Genomic DNA, 21,936 nt, shown 5'->3' with positions numbered 1-21,936 from the left:
TTGCAATTTGGGCAATCTTGGCGCAACATTAAGATTGTTAGAATCATGAAATACTTGTGGGCAACAGTTTATTGCTTTAGTAAATTGAATTATTGAACAGCTAAAAGCCAGCATGGAAAAAAAACCAAGCATTGGCATAGCCAATAGATCTCGCCTTTGGGACCTTATAAGTGTTTAGTTATCAAGTACTATATCCTTGGCGCAACAACATCCACTGTTGCATGGCTAAACACTTATAAGGTCCCAATGGTGAGACATATTGGCATAGGGGAATGCTTGTTTCAGAGTAGATAATGCTTTAAGCTGCTTTGCACCAAGGGAGTGTGACAATGGTGATTGATTGATTGATTTATTGTGTAATATGGGCATTCTAGCATAAGTGCGTAAAGCGTAGGATACAATAACAGATCTACAAAGATTGTAAAATGTGGCTTTACTACAAAAAACTGTAAAACAACACCTAATGGAGGCAGGAAGAAAGTTGGAAAATTGTCATTTATTTCTCTGTACGTCCGGGCCTAGATTTACTTTGAAGCAACATGGCACAGCAACCAGGGTCGGATTGAAAAGGCATTGGCCGATGGGCCGGCACCTAAGTGTCACCTGTGGGCCGTTTTTTTTAAGCCGTGTGTCACCTGACCCACAGAGCCTTGCAATCTTTGGCAGTCCCCCAGCCAGGGTGCTATATTGTTAGGCAGGCTGACTATTAGGGCAGGGACTTTTGTCACTAGACCTCGGTTTAGCCCTTGGGGCTGCACACATCCAAAAGCAGTGCTCCTGATCTGCTGGGATGTCAAACAGTGGTGGGGAAAGAAGAGTAAAACAGCCTTGCAGGGGGTTCATTGTCAGGTGAAAACGGCCGATGGCCCATCTTCAGTTCAGCCCCCATTGCCCTCCCACTTCCAAGCCTTACCCAGAAGCTTTGTTCTATGCTTCTTTCCACCTCCATCAGGCCATCTCCCTGAGGCTATAGTGGGCTGGAAAGTATGTGAGTGTGAAGCGGCCAGAGGCCTCCCTGGGGGCCAGTTGTTCTTCTGGCTGTTTTTTCAACTCACCCCCTTAGGTTCCACCCAGCCCAAAATCACTGTCTTTCCCCTGGCCCCTTCCCCACTGGTCCATCACATAACATTGAGGCCTTGGTGGATGGGGAGGGAGAGCGTATTCAGGGGCTTTGCTGTGGGCCAGGTGTTGTCTTCTCAGCCCCAGTGTCATTCTGTGTTGAGTGTACGGTGTGGGTGTGTGGGTGGGTGGGAGGGGGAGGGGGTTGAGGGGGTGTTTGCATGATAATCAAAAACAAATGATTAAGTAGAATAAAAACCTTCTTTTTTTTAAAATGACTTTTCTGCTTTTGTTAATTTGACTATCCATCACAGATCATTAAGGCAGCATTCTTAGAAATCAATATAAAGTACATTTGCCTTATGTTACATGTTTAAAATACATATTGAGGGGTGAAAAATAGCGGATTTGGGTGTTTTTTGTCATTTTTGTACTTGCCAGGATTTTAAAACTCAAGTCAGAGCAGGTTTTGTGGCCCTTGGACCACTATATTTCACCTTGCCCAACTGGCCAAAACTCCATGCTCCTGGTGTTTACCCTTTCTACTGGCTCTTTAAGCTATACAATGTTAAAATTACAAAACATTTCTATAAACATATGCCCAATGAGACTAATAAATTGGTGTTTAATGAAAAGGCACGTTACGGGAATGTGGGCCACTTTCTTGGGAGTGCCTGGGCCAAATTTTGCTCCCAATTCGACCGTGTGAGCAACCAAAGTTTCTGAGCTGCATTGCGTTAAAGGTATATAGGAAAGGAAACACTGTATCTGGTAAAATATGGCCCATGTTTTTCTCTTCCCCTGCACTGATGCCATGTAGGCTGCCATTCTCTAATGCATACACCCTGGCACCCTATTGCAGTGGTGTGTGTGCGCTACAAATCATACATTTGTAAAGGATGGGTAAACTTTCAGTACAGAAATTATCCTTCAAAGTCCTTTTCAATTGTGTGTGTGTGTTTACATACAATGCAATACAAATTCCATTTTAGACAAAAATATGCATAAATGAAACCATGTTTCCTCTTTTTGCCGAGATGTAACCCTCTGGTGCAAATCCTTCAAATCCTTGTCTGTGAATGTTCGTAGATAGGGATTTGCTTCAAAACCCATGGGTGGGTGCATGGGAATGCTCATGTGCTGCTCATGAAACTCACTTTTAACACAACATAGTGAATACTGTTACTTTGGGAAACTTCCCAAAGCAAATTCTGATTTCAGGCAGTCTGTCACTTTTGTAATTCAAACTCAACACAAGATAATAGTACATCTGCACCTTTATGAGTGCTGCACTGTACATCACACACCCATTGTGCGTGCAGAATGTATTAAAGTTTGTCCAGGCATAGGATTGTGTACTGGAAGGGCCTACATCCAGTCAAAATCATATGCCACTTATCGGGCACATGTTTTTAAGGTTTTCACATGCACTAGGCAAACTGTTTGTTCACCAGCATATGTGATGAGAGAAGCAGCCAGTCATTTCTAATAGATATGGGTCTGTGCTGATTTCTACCCATGTGTGACGCAGGGAAGTAACTTTGGTTGCTGCATGGCATTGCACCATAATTTCATAATTCTGCCCCCAAATATCACTTAGTTTCAGTAGCGGCCGGCATGACTTGCGGGTGGGGGCAGGAGCGGGGTACCACGGGGAGGGAGGATGGCTTGGGCGTCAATAATTTAAAAAAGTATATTTACACTTACCTTTACACAGCCGCGCCGGAACCCGCATCCTCACTGCTCCTGCTCTGCTACCTCAGACAGGAACAGGAAGCAGCCAGCCTTCCTCCCATCCCCTAAGCCAATCACCATGCTCCAGCAGAGTGATGTGATTGGTCGGGATGCCGCCCAGTCAGGGGCTGTAGGGGATGGCATGTTCTTCATGTTGGCTGCAATGTAGCCTGCAAGGAGAAGTGCAGAGTGTGCATGACTGGTTTGGGCAGCCAGAGAGGGCGGACCAAACAGACTTTGCACACACAGAAGTGGACAAACAACTCCTGCCTTGCCCGAGCAGCTCCGCCCAACCGCAATGCGCAAAGAAACATAAAAGGGTAATAACCAAACGTTATTATCATTTTATATTTTGGCTTTCTTGCACTGCAAGAAAGCAGTGAGGCAATGCTTCTCCGCCCTAGTGGAGGAGCCACCCCTGCTAAGTTTGCATTAAAGAAGGCAGCAAGAAAATTGTGGTCAAGAATATCGAATTTAACCCTTTCTGCGCTGTGTGAATTTTTGCCTTGTCCGGGCATTTTATTGAGTGGGCAGAGTTTGGACAGTCCCCAGCCGTCCTCCGCACATGCCACCATGACATCAGATGGCCGGGGCCCGTCCAAAGCACACAAGGGTTTAAGGTAAGACATGTTGTTTTTAAAAATTTAGAAGTCAATATCATCTGCAAAAATATAGTTGTTTTCAATATCAAATTTTTAATTAGTGTTATATATTTTAGTATATATTTTTAATGCACGTGATGTATTTTTTTCTATAAGTATTGTTTATGTTTTTTTTAATATGTGTTATATATTTCGTAGTTATACATTTTATTTGAATTAAATTGTGGGAAGAAATATAATTATAATAAAATAATTCTTATTTTTCAATTATTAATATTAATTTAAACAGGATTTTATTGTGTAATTAGGTATTAATTGGTTGTTAATTAATTGGTAATTAATCATCATAATTGTGTAATTTATTTAAGGTGCAGGTTTTAGAGTTTATAGGGGTAAAAGGTGGGAAGTAATTTATGTTTAATTAATGAATAATTAGTTGTTAATTAATATTAACTCATTAATTGAAAGTTAAAAAATGGAAATTGTGTAATTAATTTTAGGTGTGGTCTGTAGGGTTAAATAGGGGTAAAGGCTGGAAATTAATTTATGTTTAAATAATTAATGATTTGTTAATATTTAATAGTAATTAAATCATGGATATTTAATTAGGGTAATTTTTTATTTTTGTGTGGAGGTTTGGTTTTATAGGGGTAAAGGGTGGGGAGTAAATTACTTTTATTTACCCCATAATTCTTTGTTAAATACTATTAGTTTTTAAACTGAAAATACATTTTAATTGTGTAATTTATTTTACAATTTAGCTGTGGGTTGTGGGGATTGTAGGGGTAAAGTGTTGGAAGGTAATTTATTTTATGAGTTTTAATATGTTTTTTAATTATTAATATTTCTTTAATTGATAATTAATCATATTAATTATGGAACGTAGATGTGGTTTGTTAATTGTGTGGCGCAATAGGGCATGAAATAAAAACATAATGTAATAATGATTTGTTTCTAAATAATTTCTAATTAAGAACATGTATTTGTTTGGAAATTAATTTTTCTTTTATTTAATATAATATTTATAGGTATTTGTTGTATGTATTTAACATTATAATATGTTTATATTTTTACATGTTTTAATATTAAATATATTGTATTATAATTTTTAACATATTTATATATTTTTTCATGTATTTTTTTTTTAAATATGTTTTGTTGTTGTTAATATTTCGTTTGTTTTTTATTTTGAACTGATTGGGTTTTTAATTTTGAACTGATTGGAGTGGGAATATACATTTTTACCCCTCCGTAATCCAACACTTTCCCCACTATTTCACTGACTGGAGTGTGAATAGTAAATGTTATCCCACCGCTATACAACTCTTTCTCTACTGTTGCTCTTATTGGAGTGGGATTAGGAAGTTGAACCCCTCCACTATCCAACACTTTCCCTACTGTTACACTTATTGGACGGGGGAATAGCAATTTTTACCCACTAACAAAGTTTTGTTCCCTGTGTTATTCTTGATTTTTTAGTTACTGCATCCAAACTGTGAGACTTAATTTTAGTAAAAATATCTCCTCCTTTATTGAAAAATATTTTTGAATAGAGCGATAGAAAATATTTTTTTTAAACAATTTATCAACAATTCATAAAATCTTTTCACAGAGGAGACCACAGACATTGTTATCATAGATTATCTCCCATATGTGTTGTAATCCTTTGTCTATACATCAATTATACTTAACCCATATTTAGCATATTAGACAATCGGATTCAGATGGTACATCTAGCAATGCATCTCCAAAGTAAAACCATACATCTAATTTTGAATTATAAAACAATACAATACAAAAGAGTTGTTGACATTGCGTTTCGGTGGATTTAAGCTGGTCGACACCGCCGTCTTCAGGACAGGCTTTAAATTAAAAACTGTATTGTTCACTCCAGAGATATAAACAAAAATATATAAATATAGGAGGACCTCATATATCCACCAAAAAGAAGGCTATAGATCTTGTTAACATATTCCACTCATTAATGCTCCAATTGAGTATATCTGTAACAGCCTCTACTTTTGAATACTTAAGTAAATATCAATTAATCATCTCCGGTACTTATCACAAATATCAGAATTTCCTCTAAGCGATTCCACAAACATCTATATTAGCATTCACTCCTCAATCATTCTCAGCAGTTGCATACTTACAGTTTATCAATTGTGTAGATATTAATCTTGTGTAGTAGTAGATCACTTCCTTAAAATGTGATTCAACAATTGATTGGGGTTTCCTCTCCTCTCCCCCTTGTAGTCTGCACGGATATATATTAAATCCATTATCCTCTTTGATAATTTCCCTATAAATGTAATATCTATCGTTGATAATTGTTAATATTGATACATGCTCAACCCCAAATTCAGGATATTTAGGTCTTGATTTGGAATTGATAGGATGTTTATGGATAAGGTCATATCCTTAATTTAAGGTTATGGTGTAAGCCTCCTTAGTTTCTTCAACCTTATGCCAATTTTGAAAGATGCTTTTTGTTTATCCTGAGCCTTGGGATCTGTAAGATGTCCAAATATAGCTTTATAAAGAACCGAGCTTACGGCAAAATATGTATTTATATCGTTTGATTCCCATTTCCTGCTTAAAAATTATTTTTCGACCTTCCATTTATTAAAAAATCTTAATAAACTCAGAGGTAAATGTAAATGTCAATGTAAATGTACAGGAATTTATATAGTGCAAATCACCAACCGGTTTCTAAGCGCTTGCTTAGGGAACCCCGCCTGGTATTCCCCTGTGAGATAACCCCGGCAGGGTATCCGCAAGGTGAAAGCCAGGCATCCTGCTGCGAGGGGCCGTTGTGGAGATTAAGCAAGCTATTGCCCAGAGTCGCAGAGTGTGAACCCGTGAATCGAGTAGGTACCGGAGCGAGAATTGTCGAGTCCATGGACATTTTAGGACTCAAGACACCGCCGAGCCGGGAATCAAACCCTGGTCCCGGGCTGACCTCTGCTTCCAGGTCTGCCTCCTCTAACCAGTGAGCCACACTTCTCCACTAAAGTTACTAAAGGTACATAAATCAAATAAATACCTCCTACTTAAATTAAAACTCCTTCCCCTTTTCTCCAGACTATTTATATCTCTTTATATATCAATAACTCCCAATAGAACTCTATTAAATTTCACTCTAATATGATAAGAAATAAATATTTCTTCGCTACAAGGCGATATCCATTGCATATTGCAAATAAACACTTGGTGGCTGATTATGATGTATGGCTGATTGCTATCGCCCGCATGGCGGTAGCGATCCTCCCTACATTTCCCTCCGCCCACCACCAACTGCTGGTTTTCTGCCAGTCAATTAGTCAACCGGGCGAAAAAGGAGCTAGATATGGTGGCAATGTATGCTAGACACCGCCATCCATACTAGCATGGGCGCGGGAAGCAGCCTTTCCATGGCGGCGATGTAGCCATGGAAAGGCATGCAGATTTTGCTGTTGGGGCCAGTTGCAGGCCCCCATTTTAATGGGGAGTTGGGGGTGCACATGGGGCGTACCTATGATACCCCCCTACATTGTCATGGACAAGGTGGCATTCCTAGCATTGTGGCAGGTGGTGGTGTGAGCACTGCCCACACTGTGCTGGGAATAGAGAATGCAACTGCCACAGTGTCAGTGCCATCCTAATTGCAAGTGCATGACCACCACTCCACTGTTGGCTGGTCCCAGCCCCGCTAGGAAGGTGGGCAGATGAAAGTCCACCCGTCATCCTAATCGGCCCCATCATGTTACACAATGCCTCCAATAGTTACTATCCGCCAATATGCCTGTTAATTATGCATGTGCTTCCATTAAGAAAAAAACCACTCCCATATTTAAAAGATGCTTACTGCACTCTGTAGTGTTTGTCCAAATATATATATGGATGCTGCCTTACCGCAAAATACTATTATGCGGGGGACTTGCGATCCATTTGAAAGAACATTGTAGAGTGAGGTAAACATTATTGAAATATGTGAATGGTTTTCCTTTAAGAGTAGCCCAGGCATGACTAACAGACATATCAGCAGATAGTAATGATTAGAGGCATTGTATAATATTACAGTGCCTGCAGCCATAAACAGCCTATCGATTAATGGACTAATTTTGAAATATCCTAGATTTGAGGGTGAACATGTATCAATATTAACAATTATCAACAATAGAGAATACATTTATAGGGACATTTACACATAGGATAATGGACGCCCATTCAGAGCAAAAGGAGGGGCAGGACTACACTCCCCACCAGCCCCAGGGGTCACTGATGCCACAGCTGCTATTCCATGGCAGGAGGCTCCTGTTTCGCCTGCCAGGGGCTCCCTCTGGGCGGGATGCCCGTTCAGAGCAGGTGGAGGGGCAGGACTACACGCCCCAGCATCAACAAGGGCCAATGATGCCACAGCTGCTCTTTCACACCAGGAGGAACGTATATCACCATCTAGGGGCTCCCGCTGTGCATTACGCACCCAGGCGTGCACCCAGGCGTGCACCCAGGCGTGCACCCGGGCGGAGACTGGGCTAAGACAGGCCCATCTTAGCCTATCTGAGACCGAAACAGGGTAGGCTGCACCCGTCACCCCCGATCCTGCTTTTTTGGGGTACTCTTTTTAACAAGATCTTTATCTGGCAGTACCTGTGTGAAAAGTCAATAACAGTAAGTGGTCATTATTCTCCAATTTCTTATTGTATTGTTAATTCTGTGCATTCAAATCCCTTGTGGTCTTCCCTTTTGGTGGTAACCATAGGAGAAGGGCTCTGTTTATCCCTCTGTAATTAAAGAGCAAGAATGGGGGAGAGACTTAATCTCGATAAACAGCAAGCGCAGCCCCTGATACTGCTCCCATCCTTACTGCAAACCTCAATTGACCGGATGTTACAGCGGGCTATAGGTGTGGTGGCCACCCAGATAGAACTCACAGAAAGATGGTTGTCCTTGACCCCAGATTTATGATGTTCCCCGAGTGGCTTAGCCCTTGCCACACCTTTAGCTAATACTGCCCTGGAAAGTATTCTTACATTATCTCCTCAAGTTGTTGGCACAGAAATGAGAGCTGTAACCAGACCACATATGCGGAAGGGGGTGAAAGCAAAGGCCCAGCCAAGACCACCAAGTCCAAACTTACAACAAGGGTAGAGGTAAAATGTAAAAAGTCTAACAATAGGACACCAATAAGGTCAGGGTCACTGATCAATCCTGTTGTTGATAATGGATGTAACTAACAATTGAGCTTGTCGTTTACAGCTTTGGTGGGCTTGCCCGATGGAGGATCTAAGGGATCAGATCAGAACCACTGTGAGGGATGAGTTTGCCCCTTTGGTAGCCCGCCTGAAAGAGATAGCCAATATCTGTGACAAGAGGGATGGAAAAGATGATGAAATGCCAGTCCGGGCCAGAGCTAGAGGAATTGACTCTTCTTGTCAGACTGGTACAGTCGATAAAAACACCACTGAAAGGTCCAACATTAGACCTTGACCTCGGTCACAGGACTGCCTCCCCCAGGCAGCACCCATGATCCAACGTCACCCATGAGCCCCCTGTCTGGATGTTCATGGCTGCTATCTTGATTGGGTACATTTTGGAGTTGTGCCCTGATTCTTGCAGTAGAATTGTGCCCCGTTTCTTGCTGCTTAATTGTGGCCTGATTCTTGTTGTACATCTGTGTCCTGATATTCATTGTTTAACTTGTGCCCCGGTTCTTGTTGTTTAACTGTGCACCTTCTGTTTTCACTGTCCCTGCCCCTCTCTCTTCCTCTGGCAGTTCCCGTCGCTGCTGACCCGTGGCCCCTCCCCCTTTCCCATGCCCGTTTCCCACCTCCCAGCTGAGCGTCCCTCCCCCTCCCCTACATAATGAAAACTGCTGCGTGGTCACGCCACTGGCGCATCGGCGTGCCAAAGGCCTGCCCGTCTGCGCCCGTCCACAACCCGACAGAGGCCAGCGTCAAGAACCTTAGACCCCCAGGGTGCCACTGATTCACCACCACCACCCTCCTCGTTCTCAACCCCGGATGACACCCTGACTGCCAGAGCTCCTCTCCAAACACCACAAATGGACCATTTTCCTGCAGACACTGCCAACTCTCCTACACCACCTGCAATTCCTCTACCTTCACTGCAGGCTCTCAGGATTCCCGTGCCAGTGAATCCCTGATGTGCATCCTCCTAGATGTGCACTCTCTCTGCAGACATGCTGTAGAGATTTGGGACCTGATCGACAGAACACCTCCACTTTGAGATACAGATCTCCCCCAGGACCATGCTACGTGGCACCCTCAATAAGACCCCAGGACACCACCCCTCAGCAACAACAGCTATCGCCAACGTCGTTGAACCCCATGCCATCACCTCCACATCCACAGACTTCCCCCTACTCGGATACTTGAATTTCCCCCTAGACAACCTCAGCGACCCCGGCTCCACCACCCTCCTCAACAACCGGACTGAAGCGGGTCATCAAAACCTCCACGCATAGAGCAGGGCACACCCTCGACCCCATCTTCGCTGAATTGGGAGTTTGATACTCCCAATTCAGCCACCCCACGCAGCCTCCCTGGACAGACCACCACTGTGTGCAATTCAGCCTTCAACACCACCACTGCACCCAAACCAGCCCCCACCAACCACGAAGGAACTGGAGAAAAATCACAGAAGAACTCCTCAACACCACCCTCCTCCTAGGCCCCCCTATCACCGCGACCGACGCCAACTCCGCAGCCACCGAACTCCACAGTTAGAACTCCAGATGCCCCAACAAGAACGTACCCCTCCATCACCTAGCCAAACCATGCCCCCGAAGGTTGCCTGGTTCACCACCAAACTCCAAGTCGCCAGGTGCACCTGCAGATGCCTCAAGAAGACATGGCGAAGCCGGAAAACCACAGAAGACCTTAACAACAACTGATACCCTGAAGAAGTACCACCAGCTCATAAGGGACACCAAGCAGACCTCCATCGGGAGCAAAATTGATGCCAACGCAACCAACACCAAGGAACTTTTCAACGTCATACAACAATTCACCAACCCCCCCAGCGAGTCCACAGACTTCCCAAGAAGTCTGCAACATGCTCAGTACCTACTTCCATCAGAAAATCAAAGTCATCTCCAACCACTGTGCAACCAGGGGCCGTTCACCATCTCTATCCCCTCCAATTACCACCAGCCAACCATCACCACTTGGCTGAATTTATCACCACGACCATGATGAAAACCCAGTCTGGATCCCCAACAGACCCCTACCCACCCCACATCTATCAGAGGGCCGCCATTGCACCCAATCTATTACTGACTATAAACGCCTCCCTACAAACCGGCATCTTCCCTGACATTTGGAAGAGAGCAGAGGTAAAGCCCATACTCAAGAAACCCACGGCCGTCTCCACGGACCTGAAGAACTATCATCTCCCTGCTCTTTTCACTGCCAAAGTCATCGAAAGTCTCTTGAATGCCCAGCTTCTTAGAACAAAACACCACCCAGTCCGGATTCCGCAGCAATCACAGCACAGAGACCACCCTCCTGCCCGCCACTGACAACATCTGCATGCTACTCGACCAGGGACACACCGCAGCCCTCCTCCTGTTGGACCTATCGCAGCATTTTACACCACCTCACATCCCACCCTCAAACAAGACTACACGACGCCGGGATATAGGGAGCCATCAATCAATCAATCAATCAGTACATTTGTAGAGCGCCCTACTCACCCATGAGGGTATCAAGGCGCTGAAGGGAGGTAGGGGTTCCGCTACTGCTCGAATAACCAGGTCTTGAGGTGTCTCCTGAAGGTGAGATGGTCCTGGGTCAGTCGTAGGTGTGCGGGTAGGGAGTTCCGTGTCTTGGCTGCCAGGTAGGAGAATGAACGTCCTCCGGTGGTGGCTCTGCGAATCCGTGTGACGGTGGCGAGGGTTGAGGCTGGTGGAGCGGGATGGCGGGTGGGGGTGTAGAATGAGAGGCGGTCTTTAAGGTATTTGGGGCGCATGTTGTGGAGCGCTTTGTGTGCCTTGGTGAGCAGCCTGAACGTGATCCTCTTACTGACGGGGAGCCAGTGCAGGTCTCTCAGGTGTGCGGATATGTGGTTGTGGCGAGGGATGTTGAGGATGAGTCGCACGGAGGCGTTCTGTATGCGCTGAAGGTGTTTCTTAAGTTTGTCTGTAGTTCCTGCGTATAGGGCGTTCCTGTAGTCCAGTCGGCTGGTGATGAGGGCCTGGGTGACCGTCTTTCTGGTTTCGGTGGGAATCCACCGGAAGGTCGTTCGGAGCATGCGCAGGGTGTTGAAGCATGAGGACGAGACTGCTTTGATTTGCTTGGTCATCGTGAGAGAGGAGTCCAGGATGAATCCCAGGTTGTGTGCGTGGTCCGTGGGTGTCGGTGCAGTGCCCAGCGCCATGGGCCACCAGGAGTCATCCCAGGCGGATGGGGATTGTCCGAGGATGAGGACCTCCGTCTTGTCCGAGTTGAGCTTCAGACGGCTGTGCTTCATCCATTCTGGGACATCTTTCATGCAGTCGTGGAAGTTGGTTTTGGCTGTGAGAGGGTCTTTGGAGAGGGAGAGTATCAGTTGGGTGTCGTCAGCGTAGGAGAAGATGTTGATATTATGTTTGCGTGCGATGGTGTCGAGGGGGCTCATGTAGATATTGAAGAGGGTTGGGCTGAGTGAGGAGCCCTCGGGTATGCTGGAGATGATCTTGGTGGCCTCGGAGTGGAAGGGAGGGAGGCGGACACTCTGGGTTCTCTCGGAGAGGAAAGATGTGATCCAGTCTAGGGCATTTTCTTGGATCCCAGTGTTGTAGAGGTGTGTTATTAGGGTGCGGTGGCAGACGGTATCAAAGGCTGCCAAGAGGTCCAGGAGGATGAGAGTGGCTGTCTCTCCGTTATCCATCAGGGTCCTGATGTCATTGGTGGCTGCGATGAGGGCAGTCTCAGTGTTGTGGTTTGCTCGAAATCCGGTCTGGGATGGGTTGAGCAAGTTGTTTTTTGAGGAATGCAGTCAGCTGTTTAATGACGGTCTTCTCGATGACTTTAGCCGGGAAGGGGAGAAGAGATATGGGGCGGAGGTTCTTGAGGTCTTTGGGGTCCGCTGTTGGTTTCTTCAGAAGAGCGTTGATTTCTGCATGTTTCCAGCTTCCAGGGAAGGTGGCTGACGTGAAAGAGCTGTTAATGATATTCTGGAGGTGGGGTGCGATGATGGTGTCGGCTTTGTTGAAGATATGATGAGGGCATGGGTTGGAGGGGGAGCCGAAGTGGATGGTGTTCATGACGCAGGTGGTGTCTTCAGTGCTGATGGGCGTCAAAGCGCTGAGGCTGGTGGTGGGGGTCGTTGGTTTGGTGGCTGGAGGTAGAGTCTGGGGTCCGAAGCTGTCATGTATATCTGCGAACTTGCGGTGGAAGAATGTGGCGAGGGAGTTGCAGAGGTCTTGCGATGGGTGTGATGTCGTTGCTGCTGGCGCAGGGGTTGGAAAGCTCTTTGACAATGCTGAAGAGTTATTTGCTGTTGTGGGAGTTGTTTTTCAGCCGCTCTTTGAACGATGTCCTTTTGGTGGTGCGGATCATCTGGTGGTATTCGCGGGTGGTGTTCTTGAGGGCTGCCATGTTTTCTGATGTCCGTTTGTGGCGCCAAACTTTTTGAGGGTTCGGCATGATTTCTTTGCGGTCTTGAGGGCATCTGTGAACCATGAGGTTTTTCTGTTGCTGGTCTTGCCTGGGGGTTTCTTCAGTGGAGTGAGGCCATAGGCGCAGTTGGTGATCCACTGTGCGAGGTTGTCTGCTGCGTTGTTGGTGTCAAGGGTGTCCACAGGTGGGTTCTGGCTCAGCGATGTGGTCAGCTGGTCTGTGGTGACCTTGCTCCAGCATCTGCGGGGGATCTGAAGCATGTGGTGGTGGGATGTGGTCTTCCTGAAGGTGAAGTGGATGCAGCTGTGGTCGGTCCAGTGTAGTCTGGTGGAGTGGCTGAAGGAGACGTGGTTACTGGCGGAGAAGATGGGGTCGAGCATGTGGTCAGCGAGGTGGGTGGGCGTGTCCACCAGTTGCTTGAGTCCGAGGTTGGCGAGGTTGTCAAGCAGGGTGGTGCTGTTGTCGTTGTTTTTCTCCGGATGGAAGTTCAGGTCCCCTAGGAGCAGTGCTTTAAATGGGACAAAATTAGTGCAGGTACTCATTAAAATGCGCTAGAGGTGTAGTGAGTGGGCGGGGCTGGGGGTGGGGCTAAGGACAGGACATGATGACACTTAACGACTTCTATAATAGTTGCAGCACACACCAAAACACATGATAAATGTGGTTATATAAACAAAGCAGGTTAACTCATTACACAAAATGAAAGAGAAATGCAAAAATATGTTAACATTTACTTTGTTTTGCAATAGTTGCACCTTCTTAATTCCATACTGTTAATTGCTGTTGTTTAGCACAATACTATATATTTTTGAGCAAGTGAGTAGGAAGAAACTGAAAATACCCCCACTTTGAAGCAAAGCTCTTATGGCACCAAGCTAATCATCATGACCCTCCCCAGAAGATATCTCTTGTCTCTTCCATCGATCTATCCATTCATCCTTTCATCCAACCATTTACCTGCTTATGTTCATGATTTACCGTTTACATTCTGGTGTCTATTCAGTTTTTCATCCATCATTCTGTTGATTTTCACCATTCCGTCTGTCCACCCTTCATATCCAAACCCATCTATCCCTCCTGAAACCTATCCATTATTTCTTTTCACTTATCCATCCCTTTATACAACTTTTCACTCACCCATCAATCCTTTCACTCATATATCCATCAACCCTTTCACTCCTTAATACCATCCGCCCTTTCATTCAATCCACCCTTTCACTCAATCCCTCCTTTCACTCATCCATCATCCACCCTTTCATACATCTCTACCTTTCATTCATCCATCCAATATTTAACTTATCCACCCATCATCGGCCCTTATATCCAATCATCCATCCTCTTTCACCCATCCATTCACTCATCCATCCATTCATCTGCACATCCACCCTTGCTCACTCATTCATCCATCCACTCACTCACTCACTCACCAACCCTCCCTACTACATTATTTATGAACCTTTGTCGCCGAGCAGACATGTACACACAAAGGGCCAACCATTTTCTTTAAAATACCTCCTGAGAGAGTCTTGATTCTTTCTCTCTCACTTTTTTCTCACAAAAAAACTGGCTTACAAATGCAGGCAAAGAGACAAACATAAGCGGGCACACAAAAGATCTTGGTATGTTAAAAGCCATGTTATACTCTTCAGTATGGCTTTTTTAATTGCCACAGCCAGGGGATTGCCAGGATTCCTGTGTTTACGCAAACACAGAGGATAGTGTGAATGTGTTCACAACACAGGGCCAGAATGGACCACCAAAGCTGCCAAGGTTTCAGATTGCTATGTGTGACATTTTCATATTTTCATTGTAATTATGAGTGACATTTCAACGGTGTGAGTGACACTTTCTCACTAGCAAAATGAGGGAATCATATAAATATTAAAAAATTACACATTTGAGTCGAGCTGCTGTTTCAGATTGCATGTGTGACATTTTCATAGATTCAGTGGATTTACGAGAGTCAGGCAACAACTAGATGTGTAACACTTAGAGGGGCACATTCTTGCAAGCATAACCATGGTATGAAGTCAATGAAAGTAGACAAATATCAGAAATCGCACTCATTTGAGCAAGAAGGAAGTCAAACTCAGCAGCAGGTGCTTTTGAAGCTATTAATTAATTTCAATAAAAATCAGCACCCTCCACCCCAACCTCAGCTTCAGGTGCGCCCAAACCACATATAACAAAGGGATCTCTGTGACAAAAACAACAACTCACTGAGCTATCCACATACAATACAGTACAATACAATATGCCTTTTTGAAGGCGCATTAACCATCTAAGCTACTTATTGGTCAGAGTGCAAACTGTCAGTAGAGAAAACATTGACTTCTCGACATCGGCAACAATAATCCCATGAGTTATCTCTGACGTAGCAAGTGTAACTGTGCTGAGAAAATAAAAGGTGCTGCTTTGTAGTGTCAGTGTCAAGCAGGGATGGTAAACACTTTGCACTACTAATAAATCAGCAAAACTGCTAGTTTAGACAAAACGTAGCGCATATTCAACCCAGACAGACAACTCTAGTGTACCCATTTGCAAGGACCTATGCCGTGCTGGAGCCCTAATCATTTTTGTAACACACAGTTTAAATGTCAGCAGCAGGAGAATATTAAATTATGTCTTTACTGCTGTCTGAACGATCCACCGAGGAGCTGCTGGCCTGGCACCGCAGGGGTCTCTAGCCTGTCTCTTCTTCAGAGAGTCAGACCTAGGCCTAGTCAGACCACCTGCTCTCCCTATGAGACTCACGATGGCGTGGTGAGTCTGGGCAGAAGTCGGGCTCAGCAATAACAGGAGGAGGTGAGCAGGTGATGGATTCTCAAACACCGGCTCCCTCCTTCAACTCCAGGCAGCAAGGGAATTTCATGGGTGCACTGGGGCCGGCTGCCAGGCAGTAAATGAAACATCCTCCTACAGCATTGGCATATAAGAAGCAGACCTGTTAATGGAGGCATTTGGCGTTGGGAAGGTAGGCGCCTCAATGCACAAAACAGATTAGCGCTCCGGGGCCTCTTCAATCGCATTGTCTGGGCATTAATACTCACATCAAGAGAAAGGACGTGTGAGATTCTGCCGCCCTTTTGTCTGATAACATTTATGTTCAAAGTGTTACCCTGCACTGACTTACTTTTCACTTGTCACTACCTGAAGTGCGGCGCTTTGAAAATCACACGCGCACACTAGCAGGTAAAATGAATCCCGCCCCACCTCTTTCAAGCACAGCATGACGGCGAGCACCGGACATTATGCAAAAGAGCCCTGCTGAATAGCTCAGCTGGGGCTCTGATGGGTGGGAGGGGGCTGCAGAAGCGGTGCCTCGGCTGCCAGTGACATGTCCCACTCCGGCTCACCAGCACTGCCACGAGCCTACCTTTTTATGAGTACCGGTACTCTCCTTTTGAAGAAAAGAAGTGCCGGTACTCAAAGTGATAAATTTAGGAAGTGCCGGTACTCAGTACCGGTGAGTACCGGCCCATTTAAAGCACTGCCTAGGAGGTTGTACTCTGGTGAGGCTAGGGGGTGCGGGCTGAAGAATTCGGCAATAGTTTTGCTGAATTGTGTTCGTGGGCCCGTGGGCCTGTAGATGAACGTTCCTCTGAGGGTGGTCTGGGGGTCAGTGTGGACCTGGAAGTGTAGATGTTTGGCGGCGGGGAGTGTGTCATAGGCGTTGGTCGTGACGGTGATGGTGTTCCTGTAGATGATGGCGATTCCTCCTCTTGTTTTGTTTACGCGGTCCTTCCGGGTGATTTTTTAACCGTACGAGATGGCTATGGCGATGTCGGGGGCCGAGGAGGTGTTCATCCAAGTTTCTGTGAGGATGGTGACATCTGGTGCAGCTGTATCAAGGAGATCCCAGAGTTCGTGTGTTTGTGGACGGAGCGGGTGTTGAGGAGGATGCACTTGAGGTGACTGTTGTTATTGTTGCTGTGTTCGGTGGGCGGGGTGCAGGTTCGGAGGAAGGTGAATTTGCATGCTTGGCAGGAGAAGGGTCCGTGGGTGCACCTCGGGGTGGCTCAGTGGCAGGCGGCAGGTGGTCCTGTGTTGAGTGCGATGAGGGTGGCAGTGTTGTACCTCAGTCGGGTTCCCTGATGATGGTGGGGCCAGGGGTTGTGGCGCTGGGCGTGGTCCAGGTGCAGATGGGCGCAGACGGGCTTGCTTTTGGTGCGCCAGCGGCGCGGCCGCACAGCGGCCGCCCTTTAAGGCGGGAAGGGAGGGAGGAGCAGCTGGGAGGCGGGAGTGGGGCAGCGATGGGGCGGGGCCACAGGGGAGCAGCGGTGGGGATACAGAAGGAAAGGGGGGAGGGGGGAACGGGCAACGTAGGCAAACAGGAGAGGAGCAAAACAGAATAGAGCAGAATACAGAATACAAAAGCAAAATACAAAACCGAAGCAGTACAGAAGCAAGCAGGCACAATATCTACGATAGCGGGGCACAGCAAACAGCAGGACCGAACTCGCGGTCAAGGGGGCAGCAGCAGCACAGGAGACACTGGTGCAATGGTGTAGCTGTGTGGCAGCGGGCCTGTAGGCAGGGTCAGGGATCACTCCAGCTGTCGTGCAGCGACCGCCATTTAAGGCGGGAAGGGAGGGAGGAGCAGCTGGTAGGTGGGAGTTGGGCAGCGAGGGGGCAGGGGCCGCAGGGGAGCAGCAGTGGGGATACAGAGGAAAGGGGGGAGGGGGGAAAACAGGCAACGGAGGCAAACAGGAGAGGAGCAAAACAGAATGGAGCAGAATACAGAATACAAAAGCAAAATACAAAACAAAGCAGTACAGAAGCAAGCAGGCACAATATCTACAATACTGGGGCACAGCAAACAGAAGGAGCGAACTCACGGTCAAGGGGGCAGCGGCAGCACAGGAGACACTGGTGCACTGGTGGAGCTGTGCGGCAGCGGGGAGCAACCTGGCCTGTAGGCAGGGACAGGGGTCATCCAGCTGTTGTGCAGTGGGTGCCATTTAAGGCGGGAAGGCAGGGAGGAGCAGCTGGGAGGTGGGAGCGGGGTGGCGAGGGGGAGGGGGCTGCAGGGGAGCAGCGGTGGGGATACAGAAGGAAAGGGGGGGAACGGGCAATGGAGGCAAACAGGAGAGGAGCAAAACAGAATGGAGCAGAATACAGAATACAAAAGCAGAATACAAAAACGAAGCAGTACAGAAGCAAGCAGGCACAATATCTATGATACCGGGGCACAGCAAACAGCAGGACCAAACTCACCGTCAAGGGGGCAGCGGCAGCACAGGAGACACTGGCACACTGGTGGAGCTGTGCGACAGCAGGGAGCAACCTGACCTGTAGGCAGGGTCAGGTGTCACCCTCAACTGGATCCATTCCTTTCTCCTCAGCAGAACCCAAGGGTATCAAACTTTCCCACTTCATCTCAGAACCCACAGAGATCAACTGCGGAGTACCACAGGGAATATCACTCAGCCCAACACTGTTCAACATCTACATGGCCCCTTTCGCTGCCAGTGTCAGACAGCACAGACTCAACCTAGTATCTGACGCCGATGACACCCAACTCATCCTCTCCCTCACGAAGGATCCAGATGACACCAGGATCAGCTCCCAGAAAGGATTGAAGGACGTTGCGGCTGGAATGAAAGACAGCTGCCTGAAGCTCAACACTGAGAAAACAGAGTTACTTATCTTGGGACCCTCGAACTCAGCCTGGGACAACACATGATGGCCATCCACCCTTGGAAGCCCCTCCACCCTGACAGACCATGCACGGAACCTTAGCATAATCCTGGACTCCTCTCTCTCGATGACCCGCCAGATCAACGCCGTCACCTCCACCCACTACAACTGTCTCTGCATGCTCCAAAAGACCATCAAATGGATCTTGTGAGCACAGAAAACCCATCACTCACGCACTCATTACCAGCCCTCTACACTGGCATTAACAATACCCTCCTATACAAGGTTCAAATCATCTAGAACGCTGCCGCCAGAGTTGTGCTACAGACCCCCCGGCACAAACACATGACGCAACACCTCCAAAACCTACATTGGGTCCATGTTGAGAAGAAAATAATCTTCAAGCTTCTCACACACAGCTACAAATCCCTCCACAACATCAGAGACATATATCTCAACAAAAGTCTGCTTCCATGCACCCAAAAAGATTATCTGGTTCACTGACCTCACCCTGGTGTTCTTTTACATTGCAGTCAAGACCAGGAACAAGCTCCCAATCAGCACCAGACGCTTCCCGAACCTGCACGCCTTCTGGAAGGACTTCAAGACCCTGCTCTTCGGCTGAGTGGGAGCCACCACCCTACTGCCTTAAGACCCTCATGGGTGAGTAGCGCGCTCTATAAACCCCCTGATTGATTGATCGATTGAACATTAACTCAGGGTTCCTTTTCGAAGCTAGGAAATTGGCACCATTAACCAAGGTTGCCATGAAGGATAGCACAGACAACAATGGTACTCAGACCAACGGGGATGGGGTTAGTTATGGGAACACTCCTAGGGGCTTAACCTATGGGATGATCTGACAATGATAAATCTCCCTCCAGCATCATCCGCTGTATGTTATTGTACTGGCAGGCGTACCTGAAATTAAAGCAGTTCAGAAAAGGGGGTGGTGATGGACAGAGTATCTGAATTAGGCAGAACACTCATACCCCGTCAACAGATCAGGGCTTGATCCATCACCGTTTTTCAGCTCACTGCATCATCCCAGCTCAGAACCTGGCTACATGCAAATTAGTCTGTCCCTGGCCCAGTGCATCATGGGAACAGGGCAGACCAACTACCAAGCCAATTCTTTTACTGGAAAGGAAACAAGCTTCCGGGGACCAGTTTCTGGCATTACAGCTGTCTTTGGTCCGGCTTGCTTGAATCCTGATGGTGCAGTGAGCAAGGGACTCACATCTGAGCATACCCTTCCACGCTTGTGGTGGACAAAACGATTCAGAAAAGAGGGTGGTGATGGACAGAGTATCTGAATCAAGCAGAACACTCCTACCCAGTCAACAGATCAGGGCTTGATCCGCACATTTAAAGGCGTGCCCAGAGATTGTATAGTAATCAATTTAAAAAAGCCCATGATTGTGCAGCATCGCTTCTTTTTATCCATCAAGCCCAGTGGCTTAAATTGGGGTAAGAAAGGTTTAGTGCAGGATGAGTGGTACTTCAACCAATCCCAATTGGGTAGGTGGCACCAACAACAGAGACCACCTTTATTTAACCTACTAGTGGCAAATAGATTTGGGTTTTTGGAAGAAGTAGATTGATTCATAGCAAAAAATGAGCCTGATCAGGTGTCCATCCACCAAAGGGACCAACATGAGAAGGATACATTGTATAGCACGCAACCCAACTTGGGGATTACATCCAGGGCAGGGATGGAACATGCAAAGGCGCATGCAGAAAAGACTTCAAGTGACCGTCATAAGGCACCCATTTCCTACATAGATGTATAATAATCAACAGAGAGTAACATTCACCACATATCAAATATTCATTTGGATCCTGCTTAATACATTCTGGATTAAAAAATATTTCTTGCAAAGTTGCAAAAATGTGAATAAATAGGTCAGTGACTAAAATTGGGGTAAAGACATGATTAATCAGGTACTGTATTAATAACAATCCCAGTATGGATAATATCCCAAGCTAAAAATAACTGATCCACTGCAGACAGAGAAATATAATGTACAGGCACTAACGCCCACTCTGGGACACGGTGGGGGAACCAAAATGCTGGTCCAAAGCCAGGCTCCTTTTTACACCTTTCTGCAAGGCAGCTCTGTGGCGCATACTGGAGGTACCTGGTGGGTGAGTTGGCCCTCAGGGACCGCCAGTATTCAAGGGAAATTAATTCCCCAACTTACAACGCTCCACAGGGTGTGCTTATGCAGAGTGATGCACTGAGGGGGCACTGCCTCCGGTGCAATGCCAATGAAGGGGGCTGTGTTGCCCTCCTTCTCTTCCTATTTTTGGGGCCCTGGGGACCCCATCCTCCAGGGCCTCACCACTATTTTCATAAATAAAAAAAATACCAGAAGGTGGCCAAGTGGCACCCCTCCCAGGGCCATTTATGGCCCCAGAGATCCCATCCCCCGGGTCCGACCTTTCATTTTTTAATTTTTTTAAGGTATTATTTTGTTTAAGGGAGGAGGGCTGCGTGGCCTCCTCCTGGGCCACTTCTAGCCCTGGGCAATCAGTTAGGGACTTTGGGAGGAACGCAATGCCCCAACGCTCCCGCTGGCTTCCCACCTCCTGAGGAAGCCGGCATTACTTTTCCACAGGGTGAGCTGCTGACATGCACTACGCCTTGTGGAAAAGCAATCTGGTTTGGATTTTGAAAGCGAGAGCAGGTTACCTTCTCCTGCTTTCAAAATCCAAAGCAGAGTTTGCTATGACAGGGTGGGAGCTGCACAGCTCCTGCCCTGCCATAGCAAACAGCAGTGTTCCGGGGGTGGGCACCCCGGGACCCTGCAGGAGCTGTCCCTGAGGGGTGGAGGTCCCCAGAGCCTTCAAGAGCTCCAGGTAGTGGTCCCCGTGGATGCAGGGGCTTCCCCGCAGGCCCCTGCTATTTTTTTGGCACATGCCACGGCCTATATAACGAAGCGCGGGACCACATGCTTCTTTTTTTTTATGGGCAGGATTCGCGCACCCAGCGTGAATGCTGCCATTTTTTTGTTAATTGCTTTTTTGAGCACTGGGGGTCATTGTGGGAACCCCTGAGCGAGCCTACGGGGTTAGGGTGTTTCTACCCTGACCCCTTTACTTGTTTTTCACTGTTTTCTTGTGACTCGGTTCTACCAAGTCACAAGATGGCTGACAAGACTTCCTGGTTTGGAGTGTTGGCAGCCAATCAGAGTGAAGCTCCTGCTTGAGAGGGTTCACGAACCCACAGCTGCCCTAGATATTGAAACTCTTTCTTTTTTGAATTTCTCAGGAATTACTCAATGGATTTACAC

This window comes from Lissotriton vulgaris, chromosome 4_1 (genome assembly GCF_964263255.1).
Source record: "Lissotriton vulgaris chromosome 4_1, aLisVul1.2, whole genome shotgun sequence".
NCBI lineage: Eukaryota > Metazoa > Chordata > Amphibia > Caudata > Salamandridae > Lissotriton > Lissotriton vulgaris.
Note: the sequence above shows the minus strand (reverse complement) of the source record.